The sequence below is a fragment of the Pristiophorus japonicus genome, chromosome 4 (genome assembly GCF_044704955.1).
Source record: "Pristiophorus japonicus isolate sPriJap1 chromosome 4, sPriJap1.hap1, whole genome shotgun sequence".
Taxonomy (NCBI): Eukaryota; Metazoa; Chordata; class Chondrichthyes; family Pristiophoridae; genus Pristiophorus; species Pristiophorus japonicus.
This window is the reverse complement of record NC_091980.1, coordinates 192,631,898-192,655,388: the sequence shown is the minus strand read 5'-3', so window position 1 is coordinate 192,655,388 and position 23,491 is coordinate 192,631,898. Positions and strand designations below refer to the sequence as shown.

The 23,491-nt window shown below is 43.0% G+C and overlaps 1 protein-coding gene across 2 annotated transcripts in view; it reads right to left on the bottom strand.

Annotated features, from left to right (window-relative positions):
* Positions 1–14,743, bottom strand: part of pals1a (protein associated with LIN7 1, MAGUK p55 family member a) — a 164,387-nt gene extending 149,644 nt beyond the window's left edge. For both annotated transcript variants that reach the window (XM_070878966.1, XM_070878965.1), the window contains exon 1: positions 14,473–14,743. The gene's annotated coding sequence lies outside the window, so the exon portion shown is untranslated. The remainder of the gene's footprint in view (positions 1–14,472) is intronic.
* Positions 14,744–23,491: the final 8,748 nt, after the last annotated feature.

Here is a 23,491-nt window from a genome sequence, read left to right as displayed (position 1 = left end):
GATGTAGTAACTTATCTAAGGGCATCCTCAGGATATTACCTGCAGTGACATGGTTTCCATATAAATAAAAATACATTCACAAGCCTAAATTTATAGAAAGTTACACCAATAGTCCAAACACAACTCCTTACCACCCTCAGCCTTTCCTTTCTCTTACAATCTAAGGGCTAGATATTGACCAGACTTGCGGCAGTTTTTGAGACAATATTTCACCTTTTTTGGCGGTAAAAGGTACTCTTGTAAATTGGCCAAAGTTGTGCGCCGGCGAACGCTGAAAAGCGTGCAACACCCAAAAAAAGCAAACACTTAAAATTGGCCGTTTGGTGCACCTGCACTCTGGGTGAAAAAAAAACTCCAAAGAAAAGCCTGCGTTGAAGCCCCAGAAACAGCGGTAGGCATGAAGACCTACAAAAAAGGTAAGTTAAAGTTTTAATTTTTTAAAATTCTTTTTCAGTGATTTGTTAGTTAAGTGTATAGTAAATGCTTTCTGATTTTTTATTTTTGCAATTTGTGTGTTTTCTCCCCTCCCAGGGCATGTCTGTTTGGTGGTAAAATGCCTCGAGCTAAAGTTGGCGAGGACCACGGTTTCCACTGCGAATCCTTGTGCAACAACGATTTTTTACCTCGGGCGCATTTTGTTGCCAATTTTACCCCTTTAAAAATTAGCGGTATTTTATGCGAAAAATGCCAATTAAAATCCACCATCACCAAAAGACCAATTTCTAGCCCTTTAGTGTTGCTTATTTACGACTTCCTAATTCATCTCTTTATTTTAAAACCTTGTTGAGGCAAGCTCTATGGGCTTTGGCCCTCAACCTTGGCTTCTCAATTTAAAAATAAATTAGTCATACTTCATGTCCTGGGTGCAAATTATTTGTAGCACATTTCTACGTCAAAAGGATCTATTCTGCTTGCTTTATATTTTAGTCTCAGACATCATGTGAACTTCACAACTGACTTACACTAGATACAACCTGCTAAAGACAGATGTAATAGTCTAGACTTCCCAATTAGTACCAGAAGGATAAGGTCTGGTCTGATATTCTTATGACAAAAGCTGTTGGTCAACTTATTTTTAAATATACATTTAAATCTACATGTTCTTGGGATTTGGCGACATTGGCAACGCCACATTTATTGCCCGTCCCGAGTTATTGTGAGAAGATGGTGGTGGGCCCTCTTCTTGTTAGGCCACCTCAGAGGCATTAAAAGTCAACTGAGTAGTATAGGATTGGAATCACACATAGACCAGATCAGACAGGAATGGCAAATCCTCTTCCCTGAAGTACATCAGTGAACCATTTGAGTTGTTCCGACAAAAAGGCAGCTTTCAGTCATTTTATTTTCCTGGTGCTCGTCCACAAATTACCAGATTTATTTAATTTAACTTTACAATTTGCCATAGGGGGGATGGAATTTAGGTTATTAATTCAAAACCATAACCACTACAGTACTATACCCCATAGTCAGAAAGGCTGCAAATGAATGCATTGCAGCAGGCAGTTTGATGCCCTTTCTTAAGATTTAAGTATACTCCAGAAGTGCTGTGACATACTTCATGCATTGGAATTTCAATAATGTGAGCGCCTCCCACCCCATCCCCGTTTCCTGGCAGCATTTTGTACAATAACACCTGCAAATTACACTGTCCATGAAATCAGGTTGCATTCACATTACAGTGCATTGCATTCCTTTACAGCACTAGCAGCAGCTCTGTAATATAAATGAAGGGTTACCTCTGGAACAGCGACCTTAAAAGGTGGTTCCGCTCCCCAGAATAAACAAAACCCAAGAAACAACACAAGTGGCGAGCTTGAGCAAGCCCTGTTGTTTTTGTATTGCTTCCCAAACTATAAATGAAGGCGGTTCCATGGTATTAGCAGCCCCGGCATATTGCAGAAATGTGGTACGTTAGTAAAAGCATTGTCTGGCAGGATCCCTTCTGGCTTATCTGTTTTACTTTCCATTTTTAATTTATACTACATTGTTGCTGGAATATCAGAGGCAAGGACAAATACAAACGGTGCTTCAGTACACAGTACAGAGGCATTGACCATAAACAAATACCTGTATAGCAAAGCTTTGAAAACTAAACCAATCCCAGGAAGATCAAGAGAAGATACCAGTCTCAATTAAACACATTGAATATTAAAATTGTTGCACTATTAAGTTGCAAGTTGGGTTAAGGGATGCATCTTTGACGCATCTCTGACGACTATGTGTGTGGAAAGTGCATCCGTCTCCAGGTCCTGACGGACCGCATTGCGGCACTGGAGCTGCGGGTGGATGAACTCTGGAGCATCCTGAGAATGACATGAATAGCACGTTTAGCGAGTTGGTCTTACCACAGGTAAAGGGTACACAGCCAGAAGAGCAGTGCAAGGAAGGTAGTGCAGGGGTCCCCTGCAGTCATCCCCCTGCAAAACAGATACACTGCTTTGGGTACTTTTGAGGGGGATGATTCATCAGGGGGGCAGCAGCAGCCAAGTTCATGGCACCGTGGGTGGCTCTGCTGCACAGGAGGGCAGGAAAAAGAGTGGGAGAGCTATAGTGATAGGGGATTCGATTGTAAGGGAAATAGATAGGCATTTCTGCGGCGGCAACCGAGACTCCAGGATGGTATGTTGCCTCCCTGGTGCAAGGGTCAAGAATGTCTCTGAGCGGATGCAGGACATTCTGAAAAGGGAGGGTGAACAGCCAGTTGTCGTGGTGCATATAGGTAAAAAACGGGATGAGGTCCGACAAGACGAATTTAGGGAGCTAGGAGCTAAATTAAAAAGTAGGACCTCAAAAGTAGTAATCTCAGGATTGCTACCAGTGCCACGTGCTAGTCAGAGTAGGAATCGCAGGATAGCTCAGATGAATATGTGGCTTGAGGAGTGATGCAAAAGGGAGGGATTCAAATTCCTGGGACATTGGAACCGGTTCTGGGGGAGGTGGGACCAGTACAAACCGGACAGTCAGCACCTGGGCAGGACCGGAACCAATGTCCTAGGGGAAGTGTTTGCTAGTGCTGTTGGGGAGGAGTTAAACTTGGCAGAGGGATGGGAACCTATGCAGGGAGACAGAGGGAAATAAAATGGAGGCAGAAGCAAACGATAGAAAGGAGAATAGTAAAAGTGGAGGGCAGAGAAACACAAGGCAAAAAACAAAAAGGGCCACATTACAGCAAAATTCTAAAAGGGGCAAAGTGCGTTAAAAAGACAAGCCTGAAGGCTCTGTGCCTCAATGTGAGGAGTATTTGGAATAAGATGGACGAATTAACTGCGCAGACAGCAGTTAATGGATATGATGTAATTGGCATCACGGAGACATGGCTCCAGGGTGACCAAGGCTGGGAACTCAACATCCAGGGGTATTCAACATTTAGGAAGGTTAGGCAGAGAGGAAAAGGAGGCGGGGTGGCGTTGCTGGTTAAAGAGGAAATTAATGCAATAGTAAGGAGGGACATTAGCTTGGATGATGTGGAATCAGTATGGGTGGAGCTGCGGAATACCAAAGGGCAGGAAACGCTAGTGGGAGTTGTGTACAGACCACCAAACAGTAGTAGTGAGGTTGGGGACAGCATCAAACAAGAAATAAGGGATGTGTGCAATAAAGGTACAGCAGTTATCATGGGCGACTTTAATCTACATATTGATTGGGCTAACCAAACTGGTAGCAATGCGGTGGAGGAGGATTTTCTGGAGTGTATTAGGAATGGTTTTCTAGACCAATATGTCGAGGAACCAACTAGAGAGCTGGCCATCCGAGACTGGGTGATGTGTAATGAGAAGGGACTAAATAGCAATCTTGTTGTGTGAGGCCCCTTGGGGAATTATGTGGTAGAATTCTTTATTAAGATTGAGAGTGACGCAGTTAATTCGGAAGCTAGGGTCCTGAACTTAAGGAAAGGTAACTTCGACGGTATGAAGGGTGAATTGGCTAGAATAGACTGGCAAAGGATACTTAAAGGGTTGACAGTGAATAAGCAATGGCAAACATTTAAAGATCACATGGATGAACTTCAGCAATTGTATATCCCTGTCTGGAGTAAAAATAAAACAGGGAAGGTGGCTAACAAGGGAAATTAAGGATAGTGTTAAAACCAAGGAAGAGGCATATAAATTGGCTCGAAAAGTAACAAACCTGAGGATTGGGAAAAATTTAGAATTCAACAGAGGAGGACTAAGGGTTTTATTAAGAGGGAGAAAATAGAGGGGAAGCTTGCAGAGAACATAAAAACTGACAGCAAAAGCTTCTATAAATATGTGAAGAGAAAAAGATTAGTGAAGACAAACGTAGGTCCCTTGCAGTCGGATTCAGGTGAATTTATAATGGGGGACAAAGAAATGGCAGACCAATTGAACAAAGACTTTGGTTCTGTCTTCATAAAGGAAGACACAAATAACCTTCCAAATGTACTAGGGGACAGTGGGTCTAGTGAGAAGGAGGAACTGAAGGATATCCTTATTAGGCGGAAAATTGTGTTTGGTAAATTGATGGGATTAAAGGCCGATAAATCCCCAGGGCCTGATAGTCTGCATCCCAGAGTACTTAAGGAAGTGGCCCTAGAAATAGTGGATGCATTGATGATCATTTTCCAACAGTCTATCGACTCTGGATCAGTTCCTATGGACTGGAGGGTAGCTAAGGTAACACCACTTTTTAAATACAGGAGGGAGAGAGAAAACGGGTAATTATAGACCAGTTAGCCTGACATCAGTAGTGGGGAAAATGTTGGAATCAATTATCAAAGATGAAATAGCAGCGCATTTGGAAAGCAGTGACAGGATCGGTCCAAGTCAGCATGGATTTATGAAAGGGAAATCATGCTTGACGAATCTTCTGGAAATTTTTGAGGATGTAACTAGCAGAATGGACAAGGAAAAACCAGTGGATGTGGTGGATTTGGACTTTTAAAATGCTATTGACAAGGTCCCGTACAAGAGATCAGTGTGCAAAATCAAAGTGCATGATATTGGGGGTAATGTACTGACGTGGATAGAGAACTAGTTGGCAGACAGGAAGCAGAGAGTCGGGATAAACGGGTCCTTTTCAGAATGGCAGGCAGTGACTAGTGGAGTGCCGCAGGGCTCAGTGCTGGGACCCCAGCTCTTTACAATATACATTAATGATTCAGATGAAGGAATTGAGTGTAATATCGCCAAGTGTGCGGATAACACTAAACTGGGTGACGGTGTGAGCTATGAGGAGGACGCCAAGAGGCTGCAGGGTGACTTGGACAGGTTAGGTGAGTGGGCAAATGCATGGCAGATGCAGTATAATGTGGATAAATGTGAGGTTATCCATTTTGGGGGCAAAAACACGATGGCAGAATATTATCTGAATGGCGGCAGATTAGGAAAAGGGGAGGTGCAACGAGACCTAGGTGTCATGGTTCATCAGTCATTGAAAGTTGGCATGCAGGTACAGCAGGCGGTGAAGAAGACAAATGATATGTTGGCCTTAATAGCTAGGAGATTTGAGTATAGGAGCAGGGAGGTCTTACTGCAGTAGGACAGGGCCTTAGTGAGGCCTCATCTGGAATATTGTGTTCAGTTTTGGTCTCCTAATCTGAGGAAGGGTTCTTGCTATTGAGGGAGTGCAGCGAAGGTTCACCAGACTGATTCCAGGGATGGGTGGACTGTCATATGAGGAGAGAATGGATCAACTGGGCCTTTATTCACTGGAGTTTAGAAGGATGAGAGGGGATCTCATAGAAACGTATAAGATTCTGACGGTTAGATGCGGGAAGAATGTTCCCGATGTTGGGGAAGTCCAGAATCAGGGGACATAGTCTTAGGATAAGGGGTAGGCCATTTAGGACTGAGATGAGGAGAAACTTCTTCACTCAGAGAGTTGTTAACCTGTGGAATTCCCTGCCAGAGAGTTGTTGATGCCAGTTCATGGGATATATTCAAGAGGGAATTAGATATGGCCCTTATGGCTAAGGGGATCAAGGGGTATGGAGAGAAAGCAGGAAAGGGGTACTGAGGGAATGATCAGCCATGATCTTATTGAATGGCGGTGCAGGCTCGAAGGGCCAAATGGCCTACTCCTGCACCTTGTTTCTATGTTTCTATGTAATTAAACAAAATCCAAACTTCTTCATAAGAACATAAGAAATGGGAACAGGAGTAGGCCATACGGCCCCTCAAGCCTGCTTCACCATTCAATAAGATCATGGCTGATCTGATCATGGACTCAGCTCCACTTCCACGCCTGCTCCCAATAACCCCTTATCCCCTTATCAGTTAAGAAACTATCGATTTCTGTCTGAAATTTATTCAATGCCCAGTTTCCACAGCCCGAGACAGCGAATTCCACAGATTTACAACCCTCAGAAGAACTTTCTCCTCAGCCCTGTTTTAAATGGGCGACCCCTCATTCCAAGATCAAGCCCTCTAGTTCTAGTCTCCCCCATCAGTGGAAACATCCTCTCTGCATCCACCTTGTCAAGTCCCCTCATAATCTTATACGTTTCGATAAGATCACCTCTCATTCTTCTGAATTCCAATGAATAGAGGCCCAACCTACTCAACCTTTCCTCGTAAGTCAACCCCTTCATCCCCTGAATCAACCTAGTGAACCTTCTCTGAACTACCTCCAAAGCAAGTATATCCTTTCATAAATATGGAAACCAAAACTGCATGCAGTATTCCAGGTGTGGCCTCATCAATACCTTATATAGCTGTAGGAAGACTTCCCTGCTTTTATACTCCATCCCTTTGCAATAAAGATACAAATATGCTCATCTCTCAAGTCCTCTGAATGTTCTTCCTTCTGTCCAGTACTGCAGCAAGTAATAGGGAATAAGTAGTACACAGAAATATGGCCACCTAATGCAGTTGAAAACCAGTTTAAAGTGAAAAAGAAAATGCATTTCCATACTTGAGTTTGTAAACTGGGAAACAATATCACCTTTGTCTTAATCAAATCTGACACAACATGCACTCCATCTTAGAAAGGAGTTTCTGTAATGGAAATGCTGTCAAGGTGGAATGGAAATTATAGAATCTTCGTTTGTTGGCCTAGACATATTCATTCCAAACAGCAATGGCATTGCACAAAACCCTATTTGAACCTATATTAGGGTTTCTTCCAGGGCGATCACAAAGCCTCCATACCAAAAGCATGATTTTACCCTCAATGGTTATCTTGGAATAAGTCTTTCAATGGTACACACAATGGCCCCAAGTTTCCACACGTGGCAAAACAGGCGCCCCTCCGAGCTGGGCGCCCATTTTTCGCGCTGAAAACGGCGCCTGAAAAAAAATAAAACGCGCTATTCTCGAGCGCTTTGCAGCTCAATGTCAGCTTGGCGCGACACCTAGGGGGCGGAGCCTACCACTCGCGCCGATTTTGTAAGTAGGAGGGGGCGGGTACCATTTAAATGAGTTTTTTTCGTGCCAGCAACCCTGCGCGTGCATGTTGGAGCATTCGCGCAGTGTGATGGAAACATTGGCACTCGGCCATTTTTGTAGTTCTTTGTAGCTGTTCAATTTTTTAACTTTTTTAATAAAACCACATTGCCCTTCCATGATCAGCACTGAGGCTTCTTGCAGCAGTGAGAAGGCTGCAGGAAGCCTCAGAAGTTGAGGCAGCCGTTTCCCGACGGGCCCGACCGATGGCAGGGGGGCCTCCCCCCCCCCCGCCCCCTGCCGTCGGGAATGGCTGCCTCAACTTCTGAGGCTTCCTGCAGCCTTCTCACTGCCTCCTCCCCGCTGCCGTCGGTCGGGCCCTCACTGCCTCCTCCCCCCCCCGCCATCGGGAACGGCTGCCTCCTCACTGCCTCCCCTACCCCCTGTCATCGGGAACGGCTGCCTCAACTTGAGGCTTCCTGCAGCCTTCTCCCTGCCTGAAGCACTTTCACACAGGTAGGAACATGGTTTATTTCTTTGCTTATAAATTTTTTATTCAGGTTGGAATTATTTGTATAATATTTGTATAAGTATAACTAAGGATTTATTGTAGAATTTAATGACTTCCCTTCCTCCCCCTCCCCCCCACCTCATTCCAGACGCCTAATTTGTAACCTGCGCCTGATTTTTTAATGTGTAGACAAGGTTTTTTCAGGCCTACAAAAATATTCACTTGCTCCATTCTAAGTTAGTTTGGAGTACGTTTTCACTGTGGAAACTTTCAAATCAGGCGTCAGTGGCCGGACACGCCCCCTTTTGAAAAAAGAATTCTGTTCAAAAGTGAAACTGTTCGACATGACGAGAACTGCAGAAAACTTAAATGTGGAGAATTGCGATTTCTAAGATACTCCGTTCTCCACCAGTTGCTCCTAAAAATCAGGAGCAAATCATGTGGAAACTTGGGGCCAATAAGTCAAGAAAATCTATTCATCTGTATCAGAAGATTAATGAATAAAATGCACTTGAAATTTTATTTATAGATAAATCTGCAAAAATATTTTAATCTGAACTTTTCTATTTACAAAATGATTGCATCATGTAGCACTGAACATAGAAGGTACAATGTTAATTGCAAGTTGATGTAAAAAAATCTAAAATTCACAAGTGCAGCAATAGTCCTTGTACTAGTCAAAGAGCCTGCCGAGCTCTAACAACAATCCAACCATCTCTTCCACTTGCAAGGAATCCAATTCAAGTTCGAAACATCTATATAGCACCCTTATGAATCATACAGCCAAATCATTTTACACCAGTAAATCTATTTTTCAATTGCATTTAATTTAAGACTGAACGACAAACTATGAGAATTCAACAAAATAACCAGATCAACATCAGAACCAGAGTGCAGTACAAGTGTTGCAATATAATGAAAAGCGAATTCATTTTAATTAAGTACTACAATAAAAGATACCCTGCAAAGCCACTTGAAATTTAACATGTCCCACCAATTAAGTTGCTGAGAACAACTCCACATCTGTATAAACAAGTTCTTACACTAAAAAATAGCTGGTCAGGTGTCAGCTTTGGCTCAGTGGTAAAATCCTCGCCTGAAGTCAGAAGGTTGTGGACATAAGCCCCACTCCAAAGACTTCAGCACATAATCCAAGCAGATACTTCAGAACATTACTGAGGGAGCGCTGCACTGTTGAGATGCAGTTTTTCTGATGCAATGTTAAACTGAGGCCCCATTTGCCCAGTCAGGTGGATGTAAAAGATCCCTTGGCATATTCGAAGAAGAGCTGGGGAGCTCTCCCGGCTTCTTGGCCAACATTTATCTCTCACCAAAACCAAAAACAGATTACCTTATTTAATTGCTGCTTGTGGGATCCTGCACATTGACAGTTGTGTTTCCCACATTACAACAATGACTACACTTCAAAAGTATTTAATTGGCTGTGAAGTGCTTGGGACGTCCTGTAGTGGTGAAAGGCACGGCACTGTATAAATGAAAGTTGTTTTGTTTATTTTGAAGTATTAAAGCTACTGAAAGTATTGAAAAATGTCAAAGTATATTATGAAATTTATATGTTTGTACAAAATCAAAGTTTTGTGAACTTGGCATATCTGACATAAAATTGAACATCTGAAATCTGAAAACATAGCATTATCTACAAGAGATTAAATTTGCTGTGTGTTTGGGCATTACCAATCTGCCATGCTCTAGGGATTTCTGGATAGAGTTCCCCCATGATAAAGTTACCTGTCACACAGACAGCTCTAGTTGCACACTTCAACCACCAAATGAGGCTTCATTAACTTCAGATCCCAATACCTTTAGCATTGCGAATGCAGAGGAAAATTCACTTTCTGTGTCAATGTCATAGAAGGGACCACTATTTTTTTTAATTTCTGATTCATCCTTGTGTTAACTCAAGTATACAGGTATGTGACAAATCACCTCTATGTTCGTAAACAATAACTTGTATTTATATAGCACCTTTAACGTAGTAAAACATCCCAAGATGTTTCACATAAGTGTTATAAAACAAGATTTGACACTGAGTCACATCATGAGATACCAGGGCAGATTACCAAAAGCTTGATCAAAGAGGTAGGTTTTACAGGAGGAAAGAGATAGAGAGGCAGGGAGAGAATTCCAGAGCTTAGGGCCTTGGCAACTAAAGGCACAGCCAGCAATGGTGGAGTGATCAAAATCAGAGATGTTCAAGAGGCCAGAATTAGAGAAACGCAGATATCTTGGAGGTTTGTATGGCTGAAGGAGCTTACAGAGACAGGAAGGGGCAAGGCCATGGAGGGGTTTGAAAACAAGGTTGAGAATGTTAAAATGGAGATATTGCTTAACCGGGAGCCAATGTAGGTCAGCGAGCACAGGGGTGATGGGTGAACGGGACTTGGTGCAAGTTAGGATACGGGCAGCAGAGATGACATCAAGTTTAAAGAGGGTCAAAAATGGGCGGCTGGACAGGAGTGCATTCTAAGTCAAGTTTAGAGGTAGCAAAGGCATGGAGAAGGGTTTCAGCAACAGATGAGCTGAGGCATCAGTCGAGCGATGTTCCAGAAATAATGATGTCAGTAAAGATATTTTTCCTAATTTTTTGTTTTTTTAAATACAGGGATTCTTAGCCACTGTATTTTTTCAGGTCATTACCTCTCTGATGTAGCAAATACCCCCTAATAAATCTCAATGAAGTAGAGAAAATCTCACTGTATTCATGGTAGGAACAGGAGAAATTATTTGTTCTTTTCCCCCAAAAAATTGATGAGGGCAATCGTAAGATCTGAAGTTGTGAGGCTGGAACTCAAATAATTTCATTCACAAAAAGGGGGATTATTAATGAGTCCCAATAATACAATGAAGGTTGTGGCAATGCTTTGCACTGTCTGTCTCTCTAAATCCCCTGTTACTCACAATTCGACAATCTTAAGTTCAAGCACTGGATTAATATATCAAATAGAGCATTATTACCACGACAATCCCAATTAAATAAATACTGTAGTCCAAGCAGCAGCATGTGGTCCAAAAATCCAAATACTCCAATCACCTGATGCTATATAACTTTAGCTGAAATTCCATAATCAGCTTTATTGCTCTTTGAGCAATGTCAGCTCATCATGTCTACCACAAGGTTTACAGCCAGCTCTATGTACTCTTATTGTAACTACAGACACAAAAAATACATTGTTGGGTAAAATGCCATAAAATTAATCTTAAGGGAAAGCAGAAGTAATTATCAGATTCAGAGATTCACTGTCTTCATCTACAGAACATGACATTTAATCAGATACTGAATTTTAAGTACTGGGCTCTTCAAACAAAAATGGAATTTTAGTACGGTACATCTAGTTAAAGCTTCAATTGAACATTATATTAGACAAACGGTAAAAATAAACTGTTGCATTGTAAGCTTTGAAGAAGCTCAATTGCAAAGATGTTTAATAAATCCCGTTCTCAGAAGATATCTATATCATATGCAGGAAAACAATCTCAATGTAATTTATACTTAAGAATAGGGTTGCTACACTTATTAAAAACGTCAGATTAATTCAGTCTTGAATTCTGCTGATAGACCAGAAATTATAGAATCATTGAACGATACAGCACAAGAGGAGGCAATTCTGCCCATCGTGCCTGTGTCGGCTCTTTGGTGGAGCTATCCAATAATCCCACTCCCCTGCTCTTTCCCTTCAAGTATTTATAAAACTCTTTTGAATGTTACTATTGAATATACCCTTTCATGCAGTGCATTACAGATCACATCAACTTGCTGTGTAAAAAAACATTTCATGTTGCTTCTGGTTCTTTTGCCAATCACCTTAAATCTGTGTCCTCTGGTTACCGACTCTTCTGCCACTGGCTCTCTTTATCTACTCTATTAAAACCCTTTAAGATTTTGACCTCTATCAAATCTCCCCTTAACCTTTTCTGCTCTAAGGAGAACAACTCCAGCTTCTTCAGTCTCTCCACATAACTTAAGTCCCTCATCCCTGGTACCATTCCAGTAAATCTCCTCTGCACTCTCTCCAAAACCTTGACATCATTCCTAAAATGTGGATGCCCAGAATTGAACACAACTGAAGCCTAACCAGTGTTTTATAAAGGTTGAACACAACTTCCTTACTTTGGTACTCGATTCCTGTATAAAGTTATATTTATCAAGCCAAGGATCCCATGTGCCTTAACAGCCTTCTCAACTTGTCCTGCCAGCTTCAAAGATTTGTGTACAGATACCCCCCAGATCGCCCTGTTACTGCACCCCCTTTAAAATTGTATCAGTTTGTTCATTTTGCCTCTTCTAATTCTTTCTGCCAAAATGTATCACTTCACTCGTGTTAAATTTCATCTATCATCCGTCTGCTCATTTTACCAGTCTATATCCTGATTCTGTTACTATCCTCTTCATTGTTTACTGCATTTCCGAGTTTCATATCACCTACAATGTTTGAAATTATGCCCTGTATACCCAAATCCAGGTCATTGATATATATCAAAAAAAGCAGTGATCCTAACATTAACCTCTGGGGAATACCACAGTATATTTCCCTCCAGTCTGAAAAACAACCATTAACCACTACTCTCTGCTTTATGTCCCTTAGCCAATTTTGTATCCATGCTGTTGCTGTCACTGTCCCTTTAATCCCATAGGCTTTAATTTTGCCAGCAAGTCTATTATGTGGTTCTTTAATAGTAATAAATTTTATTTATATCGCGCCTTTAACATAGTGAAACGTCTCAAGGCACTTCACAGCAGTACTACAAGACAAACCAGATAAATTTGACACCGAGCAACAAGAGAAATTAAGGCAAATGACCAAAAGCCTGATTAAAAAGGTAGGTTATAAAGAGCATCTTAAAGGAGGAGAGAGGTAGAGAGGCGGAGAGGTTTAGGGAGGGAGTTCCAGAGCTTAGGGCCCAAACAGCTGAAGGCACAGCCACTGAGGGATGTTCAAGATTTTTTGAATATGTTCAAACATCTTTGGAAAGTCCATATACACATCAACTGCACTACCCTCAAAACCCCTCTCCTTTACTTCAAAGAACCTAATCAAGTTAGTCAAACACAATTTGCCTTTTAACAAATCCATACTGACTTTCATTTATTAGCCCATGCTTATCCAAATGGCAATTTATTTTGTCCAGATTATTGTCTCTAAAAGTTCCCTCAGGCTGCTGGCCTGTAGTTGCCGGGTTTATCCCCTCCCTTTTTCTTTATAAAAAGGTTTGGAACATTTGAAATTCTCCAGTCTTCTGGCATCAAGAGGGATTGCAAGATTCTGGCCAGAGCCTCTGCAATTTCCACTCTTAATTCCTTCAGTAACCGAGGATGCATCCCATCTGGACCAGGTGACTTTTCTATTTTGAGGACTGCCAGCCTTTTAAGTACATCGTCTTTATCTAATTTTATCCTATCCAATATGACTACTGAGGCCTCCTTCACTGCTACATCGTCAGAATCCTCTTCTCTAGTGAAGACAGATTCAAAGTACGCATTTAGTACCTCCACCATGCCCTCTTCTGCCACACGATGATATTTCTGGTCCCTAATCAGACCCACCCTTCTTTTGACTATCACTTTACTGTTGATGTGTTTATAAAAGACTTTTGGGTTCCCTTTTACGTTAGCCACTAATCTATTCTCATACTTTCTCTTTGTACCTCATTCCTTTTATTATATCTCCTCTGTACTTTCTATATTCAGCTTGATTCTCTGCGGTATTATGAACCTTACAATTGTGATAAGCCTTCTTTTTCTGTCTCATTTTAACCTCTATTTTTACTCATCCACGGAGCTCTAGCTTTTTCCTTTTCCCCTTGTGGAAATGTGTCTATTCTGTACCCGAACCATCTCCTCTTTGAAGGCCTCCCCTTGTTCAATTACTGAGAGTTTTACTTAAGATAGTTTCTAAGATCAGAACACTTAAACAGAATTACAGCATTTTAATTCATCGTCAAATCATTCAATGTTAACACTCCTGCAAATTATTTTCAGTTTCCACCGTGTGAACCATCGCAACATGCAGAAAACTCCACGACCAGCTAAAAAAAGACAAAACCAGCATCTCTGCAACGAGAGCAATCACCCAGTATATTCAGACATCTTACTGTGCCTCTTGGTACAAAGCAACGATAGAGCTGAAGACCGAGCTGCGAATCGAGAGCATTTGTATTTTTTAAACCCCCCCCCAAAAAAAAATCCTTGTAAAATGATGGATGTATCCAAAGTGAAAAAAAATCCAAACAATTTGGAAGAAGCTGCGTAGAGACCAAGCTGGGAAAACAGTATAGGAAGGGATGTCCGTCTTTGTCGGGGAGGATTAAAAGTAATTTCAAAATTACTCTGGCGGTGACAAGTAAAGAGATAAAAGCCAACAACAGTCAAACGCCAGCAACACAGAGCGCCAGCCAGTCACCTTGTCCCGGGATCTCTCCAACACATTCCGAAATCATTGCCCACTATCCCTCAGCCCATTCCCGGTGGATTTCCCCCACACTCGATCCCCTCCTCCTCACCCCCCATTCTCGCCTGCCCTCCCGGACTAGGCCTGAATCCTGAGCCTCCCTCGGTCCAAACTTCACCTCCCAACTGATGCCGCCGCGGCGCTCACTAACCTGTTGATGGAAAGGCTGTTACTGTGTGTTGCGTGTGTGGAGAGAAACCACCGAGACAAATAAACTCCTTCTGCAAGTCGGTCCTTCACCTTTCCCGGGGACTTGGTTTGAGTGACGGAGGCTTGGCCGAGGTGCCCGCTGCCGCCTCCGGTGAGTTTATTCGCCTGTGGGGAACAACAGGACAAAAAGGAAGGCGACTCTCCTCCCTCGGCTGGGATCGCCGTGCTGGTGCCCGGAGCCGCGGCCCCGCGTGCGTACACGCGCGCGCGCGCTACCCTCCCCGCTGATCCTCGGTCTCCACCCTTCATGGACACGAGCCTTCCCATTGGCTGAGCCCAACGATTCTTCCTCGCCCCATTGGACAAAGCGGCCAATGTGGGGGTGGGGGGGAGATCCTCGGTCGCGCGCGAGGGGAACGCGGTGAACAAAGGGGCAGCCGACGGCGCCGCGTTTTGTGCTCGCGCTCAGCTTCGGCTCGCGGGGGGACAAAGGTGAAGCCTGAGCCATGCCAGGAATGTTTTATTATGCAATGCAAGCAGAGGAGAGGGCGGCGGGGGAAGAGCAACACGGGCATCACAGCGCCTCACTCACTGCTAAAGTCATCAGTTCTGAGCCAAAGCAGATCTCGCAAAGGAATTGAGTCAGCCTTTTCTTCACGTCTCTCGACTTTTTGAAATCGCTTTGTGAACTATCCTCGGTGCAAATGCCTGTCCCTTGGCGACGTTGCTCTCGAGTTTTGTTGGTGACTTGCCATCATACACATTGTGGGAAAAAAACTAGAAATGTCCAGATGGTGAATTCTATATTTTCAGCAGTTTTTGAAACCTAGATTACCTTGGAAATGTTCAAACAAAAGATCTGAACAAGAATATTGTTACAGTGTGCAACAACCTCTTTTCTTTTTGCTCGTGTGGTGCGTTCAAGTCTGTCCGTAGCGAAACAATTGCTGTCTTTAGAAGGTAAAAGGTTTCAAGTATTTAGGCCAGTGTTGGTCGAAGTCACATATCAGGAAAATTAATTTCGACAAACACTTCTCGCATGGCTCGAATACTAAAGGCAAATCGTGCTGCAAACAAAAAAAGAGAAGGGGTGTTTTATTTCCAAAATGTTCTTTCAGATTAATTTCTACCCAATATCCATTCTGATTTTATATCTTCTTGCGGCAATGGAATTCACTGTTTCGAGTAAATGCTCGGCATCCCTCCCACTCTTGCGCAATGCTGGGACACACTCCCTGCTTAAGTCTTCCTCAATTCCGAGGGACTGCCTTTGATGATGACCTTACCTCAGGGCGCGTTTCCAGCTCTCAGCTTCTGTCTTATCGCGACCCACTTTACCCATTCTAGAGTTTCGTGTCTGGCTACATTTTCCGACAATCGGTAACTGGAAATATGAAACAAAAACGCTGCTATTGTTGGTCAGGCGATTTCCCTATTAGGGTGTTTTACAAAATTAGCGAATTCACACTGCTGCAGGCGAAGATGCACTGCTGTTCATTTTTTTTCCCGAATGCACAGGTTGTCGGTCAGTTTATTAAACAGCGTGTGATATTTTGTAAACGAAATTGACAACGTGTACTTCAACTCGCGCTTCTATTAATTTATTCATCCTTGACTCCGAGGGACTGCCTATGACGATGATGCTATTAGTTTAGAGATTAAAAAAAAGAAACAATTGCGGATCACACGCCTGGTCGCCTACCCTGCCGAGTGAGAAGGAAGTTGAGAAGTTGTTACAGTAGTTTTATGCACTCTTTCAGTCCTGAACTCGTTATTGTTAGGGGTGAATTATTGTTTTTCTCAGTGGAGATGAATGTAAACATGGCACTTTATTAACATGGCTAAGCTTCAAAGACAGATGCTGCTCACGTGAAAATTACACGTATCGTTGGGTAAATAAGACATAACACCAAATTACATTGTTTAATTTCTGGAGTGTTTATTTTAATTCATGGCCACATTTCCTTCACCGCTCCCCTGTTATCATCGATTTGATGAATTCTATTCAGGACTGGAGTATTAAAACAATGAATTGGAAAGCGACAAACTCTGTCTGTCAAACATCCATCCGTGATGGGTAAAAAGCACACAGGTCTTCTTCATTCGATAACCACAGCTAACATCACCGACAGCAGTTTTCGCACTCTTATGAGGTTGCGCGCAATCTTCTGCCTTTGAATGAAACAACTTTTCTTTCTCCCCTGCACCCGATTTTGTGAGATGTTTGTTTCAAAAGATAATTCCGCATTTAATCTGGATTATGGGAGGCTGCTTCCACGGGGACCGATTTTTTCTCGTTGTCAATAAGGAGGAAAGTTTTAATCGTGCGTTAAATTGCATCATTTTTCAAATCGAGATTTACTACTGTATTCAACGAAGATATTTTCGTATTCTGAATGTAAATTGAATGTTGTAAATTGAACGGAGTTTCACAGGACTCCGAATCATTTTACATTTTGAGACTCCGAACATTTAAAATATGTACTGACGGTACATGTTGTGCCATATGAAAAACACAACTGACACTACATTCTTGCCAAGCCCTGACAACATCATATTGGCTTTCATTGACATCTGCCGAATCCTCTACTTCCTCATTAAATTAGTTATAAATACAAAAAAAATCTTGAAATACCGCAAAACTAAATGGTAGGGTATTATACCCTAATATAATTTAATTGGTGTGCGTGTGCATATGTTGCCTGTCATCATTTTTTTAAACAAGTAATTTTAGATGAAATATATATGGTGTAATGCATTTACTTTCCTTTTCCATAGTTTTCGGAAGAAAAACTGTTTAGTCAAATGTATGTTTCAGGTTCTCTAGAACGCTAGATTTTGTGGGTCCCCTCTCCCTTCATACTACGTCCAGTGTCGGTGCTATCAGCCGCTGCAGTTCAACTCTGCAACTCCTTTGCCTCTCAATTTCTTTTCCTTTAAAACCTCAGCTTTGAACCTTAGAACCTTGGACTCTCGCCCAATAGTTCGGTGTCTTCACTCTTTTAATCTATTCTTTCTCCTCCCTCCTTTGTGGAAGCTGTGAAATTTAAATTCAGTTGATTAAACATATCTGGAATAAAAAGCTAGTATCACTAATGGTGACCATGAAACTTCCGATTGTAATGTCCTTTAGGGAAGGAAATCTGCCATCCTTACCAGGTCTGGCCTATATGTGACTCCCAGACCCACGGCAATGTGGTTGACTCTTAACTGCCCTCTGAAATGGCCTAGTAAGCCACTCAGTTGTATTCAAGAAGGCGGCTCACCTTCTAAACATAAGAACATAAGAAATAGGAGCAGGAGTAGGCCATATGGCCCCTCGAGCCTGCTCCGTCATTCAATATCATGGCTGATCTGATCATGGACTCAGCTCCACTTCCCTGCCCGCTCCCCATAACTCCTTATCGTTTAAGAAACTATCTAGTTCTGTCTTAAATTTATTCAATGTCCCAGCTTCCACAGCTCTCTGAGGCAGCGAATTCCACAGATTTACAACCCTCTGAGAGAAGAAATTTCTCCTCATCTCTGTTATAAATGGGCGGCCCCTTATTCTAAGATCATGCCCTCTAGTTCTAGTCTCCCACATCAGTGGAAACATCCTCTCTGCATCCACCTTGTCAAGCCCCCTCATAATCTTAAACATTTCGATAAGATTACCTCTCATTCTTCTGAATTCCAATGAGTAGAGGCCCAACCTACTCAACCTTTCCTCATAAGTCAACCCCGTCATCTCCGGAATCAACCTAGCGAACCTTCTCTGAACTGCCTCCAAAGCAATTATATCCTTTCGTAAGTATGGAAACCAAAACTGCATGCAGTAGTCCAGGTGTGGCCTCACCAATACCTTATATAGCTGTAGCAAGACTTTCCTGCTTTTATACTCCATCCCCTTTGCAATAAAGGCCAAGATACCATTGGCCTTCCTGATCACTTGCTGTACCTGCATACTATCCTTTTGCATGGCATGCACAAGTACCCCCAGGTCCTGCTGTACTGGTGCACTTTGCAATCTTTCTACATTTAAATAATAACTTGCTCTTTGATTTTTGTTCTGCCAAAGTGCATGACCTCACATTTTCCAACATTATACTCCATCTGCCAAATTGTTGCCCACTCACTTAGCCTGTCTATGTCGTTTTGCAGATTTTTTTGTGTCCTCCTCACACATTGTTTTTCCTCCCATCTTTGTATCATCAGTAAACTTGGCTACGTTACACTCAGTCCCTTCTTCCAAGTCGTTAATACAGATTGTAAATAGTTGGGGTCCCAGCACTGATCCCTGCGGCACCCCACTTAGTTACTGGTTGCCAACCAGAGAATGAATCATTTATCCCGACTCTCTGTTCTCTGTTAGTTAGCCAATCCTCTATCCATGCTAATATATTACCCCAAACCCCATGAACTTTTATCTTGTGCAGTAACCTTTTATGTAGCACCTTGTCAAATGCCTTCTGGAAGTCCAAATACACCACATCCACTGGTTCCCCTTTATCCACCCTGTTCGTTACATCCACAAAGAGCTCCAGCAAATTTGTCAAACATGACTTCCCTTTCATAAATCCACGCTGAATCTGTCTGACCAAATTTTGCTTTTCCAAATGTCCTGCTACTGCTTCTCAAGGGCAATTAAGGGTAGGAAATAAATACTGGCCTTGCCGGCGACATCCCGTGAATGAATTAAACAAAGAGCCTTGGGATATTTTTACTTTATAAGTACTATATAAAAGTCCTGTTGTTGTAAACAGAAAGATTTAAAGTTTATTTTATGTAAAGTTACATGTAACCATTTTGCTCTTGCATCGATTTGAGTGCTTTGGGAGGATTCGGTGAAACACTGGGACCTCTGAAGTTTTCTTTCTTGTTGTTCAGAAGATTCTGCTCCTAAAAAGTGGGCCTTTGTTTATACTCAGAAGCAAGTAATTATGGTGTATTCATTCTGCACGATTGGGTTAATTATTCTTTTAAGCCCAATAAATGTTTAGGAATATACACAACTGTGGTGAGAATATTTTCCCTCAGGCAGTTCTACATGAAGTTGTGCTTATTCCTGACAAATTAAAAGATTCTGCCTTTCAGATTTAAATATGACTTATCATTCTGAATCCATCTGACAACACTTAATTCTCCATATTAATAGCATCTTACTTTAAAAGAAACACAAAGGACTTTTATCTTATGCATCTGACTGAATGTTGTATTTTATACTCCTTATACCACAGAAACAATTAAAATTCCCTTATCACACAAGTCAGAGGAAATCCCATCTAAACTGCATCAAAAGCTACAGTGATGATCTGTGTATGAAATACAGATTACACTGTGTTATTGCTGTGTCAAAATGTTTAAGATTTCCATTCTGCTGATTGATATCTAAAGGTCACGAGCAAGCTACAATTATCACAGGGCACAGATGTTTATGATTGGTATTTCAGAATTATCCTCTTTATTTTTAACCATTTGCAGCTGCTGGAGAAGTTGTTAAAATGAGTGGGTGTTTTGCATGTGGGGCATTTTACGTTGTTTAAAATGGCAGCTACAATGTTCCACAGTGTTTGCACCCTCAATTCCTCTAATACAGATGGAATACAATGTCGGAAAGTATGAGGTCATCCACCTTGGGAAAAAAAACAGTAAAAGGGAATATTATTTGAATGGGGAGAAATTACAACATGCTGCGGTGCAGAGGGACCTGGAGGTCCTTGTGCATGAAACTCTTTTCCCAAAAAGTTAGTTTGCAGGTGCAGCAGGTAATCAGGAAGGCGAATGGAATGTTGGCCTTCATTGCGAGAGGGATGGAGTACAAAAGCAGGGAGGTCCGGCTGCAACTGTACAGGGTATTGGTGAGGCCGCACCTGGAGTACTGCGTGCAGTTTAGGTCACCTTACTTAAGGAAGGATATACTAGCTTTGGAGGGGGTACAGAGACGATTCACTAGGCTGATTCCGGAGATGAGGGGGTTACCTTATGATGATAGATTGAGTAGACTGGGTCTTTACTTGTTGGAGTTCAGAAGGATGAGGGGTGATCTTATAGAAACATTTAAAATAATGAAAGGGATAGACAAGATAGAGGCAGAGAGGTTGTTTCCACTTGTCGGGGAGACTAGAACGAGGGGGCACAGCCTCAAAATACGGGGGAGCCGATTTAAAACCGAGTTGAGAAGGAATTTCTTCTCCCAGAGGGTTGTGAATCTGTGGAATTTTCTGCCCAGGGGAAGCAGTTGAGGCTAGCTCATTGAATGTATTCAAGTCACAGAGAGATAGATTTTTAACCAATAAGGGAATTAAGGGTTACGGGGAGCGGGCGGGTAAGTGGAGCTGAGTCCACGACCAGATCAGCCATGATCTTGTTGAATGGCGGAGCCGGCTCGAGGGGCTAGATGGCCTACTCCTGTTCCTAATTCTTATGTTCTTATGTTCTTATAATACTAAGGGGTCGAAATTTAGTTGATAACGCGATCTGTTAGCACCAGAGAGAGGCGGCTAATAGGCAGCAAAGGACTTACCGTCAGCGGGGAGCGGATTCCTGGCCTGCGGAGAAATTTAGTTGGGCGGTGTGGGTGGTGCCAAGAAGCACCGCTGCGTGCTCTACCGCCACGTCATCGAGCGTGCAACGTCCCTTCGGTGCACCGGCTGCGAAATTAGGTATATACGGTGGCCTTACCGACAGGCTCTTGTACAGCCTGAAAAAGCTGTCAGTCCATCGGGGATCCCGGGGCGGTATCATCCAGAGATCAAGATAAGTTGTTATCTTTAATTTTTTTCCGTATGTATTAATGGCACCAGTGGGGAAGTGTGGGTCAGAGAAGTTTTCGGAATTTTTTTTTCATTTTTTTCTACTCACATGCTGGCAACCTACCGTCGGGAAATTCAGTCGGCGTCCTGAGCTCCCGCTCTGTTGGTGCCCAAGGATGAGTGTGCAATGCCATTGTGAACACTGCTGTCTCATCTTTGGGCAGAAAGACTGAATTTAGCAGTTTGAGGTGATGATAAAATCACCCTTCAGGCAATGTCACCGCCTCAAAAATGGCGGTACCGAATTTCGACGCTTAGGTACCTGAGCTCAATGGCAACACTATATGAAGCACTAAACTGAGGTAAGGCATGTGCCTCAGTGGGTGGGAGCAAAGGGGAGATGGGAATTGGAGGAATCATGCAAATACCGTTTAACTCCAGAATGCAGAAATAGGAGACCCTCACAGTGCTTGGGCTTGACAATAAATGGAGTATAACTCCAGTGTTGGAATTAATGAGTGTTGGACTTCTTGGGTGCTTTATTAGGAAAGCCATTATAAACATGTTTTCAGAGAGTGGAGGCTCTGACCCGCACTCTTAGCACGTTTAAAATAGCAATGGAAATGAAGGTCTGTGTTTGCCCACTTACACAGAGATGGAGAACTATCTCCAGGCCATAAGAAGACAAATAACAGCATAACATGCGCACTGGCAGTCTGTGACCAGTAACTACATTGTGCAAAGTGCGTCACAAATTGCACAGTGCTATCACAGAGCGACAGTGCATGATAACTGTTATATATGTAAACCTGTAAATACCTTGTGTAACCAATAGAGGGCTCAACCCCTGGAGTCCCAAGGGATCCCACAATCCCTTGGCAGCACCTGTACTTAAGGAGGCCTCACAGGCTGGAGAGGCACTCTGGAGACCTGTAATAAAAGACTACGGTCACACTTTACTTTGAGCTCACAGTATCTGGTCAGACTCTCTATTCATACACAACAACTGGTAACGAGATACAGATGACAAACCTCACCGCAACGATGCAGAGAACAGTGGACATCCTGGAGAAATTTTTGGAGGGAGATGATTGGGAAATCTTCGTGGAGCAACTCGACCAATACTTCGTGGCCAACGAGCTGGAAGGAGAAGCAAACACTGGCAAACGAAGGGCGATTCTCCTCACCGTTTGCGGGGCACCAACGTATGGCCTCATGAAAAATCTGCTTGCTCCAGCAAAACCCACAGAGAAATCGTATGATGATTTGCGCACACTGGGGGTTCGGGAGCATCTTAACCCGAAGGAAAGCGTTCTGATGGCGAGGTATCGGTTCTACACGTACAAAAGGTCTGAAGGCCAGGAAGTGGCGGGCTATGTCGCCGAGCTATGACGCCTTGCAGGACATTGCGAATTTGAAAGACATTTGGAGCACATGCTCAGGGACATCTTTGTACTTGGCATTGACCATGAAGTGATACTTCGCAAACTTTTGATTGTAGAGACCCCCAACCTTGAGTAAAGCCATAGCGATAGCCCAGGCGTTCATTGCCACAGTGAAAATACCAAGCAAATCTTTCAGCACATGAGTGCTGCTACAAATGCTGTGAACAAAGTAGTGTTGTTTTCGAATCGCAACGTACAAGGCAGGCCTCACATGCCTGCAGCTGCACATCTGCAGATGTCTCAGTCCACCATCAAAGGGTGATGAGTGCTATGCCAGTAACACCTTGTTGGTGCTGCGGGGATGATCATCATTTCCATTCATGCCGCTTCAAAGGATATGTTTGTAAGGGCTGTGGAACAATGGGACACGTCCAACATATGTGCAGGCGAGCTGCAAACCCTGCTAATCCTGCAAACCACCATGTTGCAGAGGAGGACAAATCCATGGTGGATCACGAAAAACCAGAGCCTCAGACCGAGGAGGCAGAGGTATATGGGGTGCACACATTTACCACAAAGTGTCCCCCAATAATGCTGAAGGTTGAATTAAATGGACTCCTGGTGTTAATGGAGCTGGACATGGGCGCGAGCCTTGATGGTGGACTGAGACATCTGCGGATGTGCAGCTGCAGGCATGTGAGGCCTGCCTTGTACGATGCGATTCGAAAACAACACTACTTTGTTCACAGCATTTGAGCAAAAAGACTTGCGATCAATTGTGGTGCAGCAAGGCCTCAAGGCCAGTCCTGACTCCCATTCACACTAAACTGAGAACGTACAAAAAGGAACTGATTCCTGTAATCGGCAGTGCTACCGTAAAGGTCTCCTACGATGGAGCGGT